Genomic DNA, 1,911 nt, shown 5'->3' with positions numbered 1-1,911 from the left:
TCAAACTCAAGACTTTTCTTTTTTAAGCAGTTGTTATGGAGCTTTACTAGGTTAAAAATTAGAATACTTATATTTTTTTCCAGCGGTAATATAAATATATCTCAAATCCTAAAGTAAATTTGGTACTCAACGCACAAATTGATAGCATATAAAATACTTTTTTCCCTTCTCTTTATATTAATACATAAATACGCAAGTAATTAGTACCCAATTGGACCACCTAAGACCAATCCCCCCACCACACTCAGCAATTTTCTAAATTATAAACCAAGCAATTTTTTAATGTTATAGCTGCACGAGGTTAGGTACAATTTGAAAACAAATCAGCGCAAGATTAGACGGGTCATCTACAATTATTTGTTATTATTTTGGGTTGAGATACTCGCACCCCAACCCTCTTCAAGGATCGTACCAGCATGCACCTCTGTTAAAGATTATTTTACAATAGGAAGACCGATTAGAAAATAAGTTCGAATCAATATTCTTAGGAAAATGATTGTCGGAAATGCCGCAGCAAAAATTCACAAGAGGCTGTTGCAAGATATACAGGCCACTCTTTTCATTCATTTTTTAGTTAAATTTTTCTATATTATCCCTTTATTGAATTTTTTTAACCTTACACCACGAGTCTATAAATAAATATACAATTTAAAACAATCCGATATAGTCCACCATTTTTCGAACACTAACTAAGTTGAGCAGGAATCACGAAATCACACCCGGTAGTTCCATAAGAAGAAAAACCCCTATCTAGAGCTAAAAACCAAGTTGATTAGCCAAGATTAAAACTTTTAAGTGATATTAATTTTTGCTCGGCAGATTCTTATGGAGAGGAGATGGGGGAGGGGGGGGGCTAATTTGGTCAGAATTTTGAATTGCAACTTTAAAATTTTTGTTTGTGTAATGTTCCAGTGATTCTTAGAAATCTAAGGGAAAACTACACCTATGCCAAGAAGATCCAATACTAAAGTTACATAAAGGCCCACCAAAAATCCAAAACTTAGTTTCCTTTTGGGAAAAAGAACGTGACAAAAATTCTCAATTTTTTTTTTCAACCAACCAATATTTATTTTTCTTAGCATCTATATTAAAATTAATTTTCAATTAGTAATATAATTTGAAACTTAGAAAGTTAGTTAAAAACAGGTTCACAACTAAATTTTGGACCGCGATTAAAAAAAAAAACCTTGGAAACACTTTCCAGACCTTTGTCCCCCCAAAAAGAGGTGTTTACAATAATATTCGATAGCTTATGGGACAACACTATTATTCTCAAAGAAACCCTACACGGCAACACCTTTGCTAAATACGCATCCTCATTTTCAGCTAAAACTGCAAGCACGAGGGACAACTCATTTACTAGCTTTTAAACAGGTAAAGTCTATTAGCTCTTACAACTAACTACTCTTTGTGGTAATCGTTTTTATCCATTATAATAGTTTGTCAATATTCTCAGTTTGGATGCCGTCTTTGTGCTTTTGATAATATTTATTTAATTTTTAGAAATTTCAAATTTCGGATGCGCCTTATGTATTTTATTTATTTTTTCAATTCTACACAGATAGAATATTTTAGACTTATTGTTGTCTTGGTGGTTGAAAAAAAAAAACATGTAATTAATTTTAGGGTCAGAATTTCGGTAGGAAGCACTGAAATATTTTAAATATAAATTGGACATTCAATGATCTTGAACGAGTTGTTTGAAGTAGGGAAAGATAGTTAAATGCTAAAAAAGAGTGGAGAAATTGAATTGATCTAAAAAGACTAGATAAAGTTAAAAAATTTGAAGTCCATAGAGGACTAGATGTCTCTTTGATTATTTCTTCTAGTCGTGTTTGAGCTGACTCCTGAAATATAAAATAGAATTTTAACAGAATGTCTATTCAATTTCAACCATTCAACGATGTGTAT

Source organism: Artemia sp. Qi Xiang Cuo, unplaced genomic scaffold (genome assembly GCF_049724085.1).
Source record: "Artemia sp. Qi Xiang Cuo unplaced genomic scaffold, ASM4972408v1 HiC_scaffold_3124, whole genome shotgun sequence".
Taxonomy (NCBI): Eukaryota; Metazoa; Arthropoda; class Branchiopoda; order Anostraca; family Artemiidae; genus Artemia; species Artemia sp. Qi Xiang Cuo.
The sequence above is the reverse complement of the archived record's forward strand: the minus strand, read 5'-3'. Positions refer to the sequence as shown.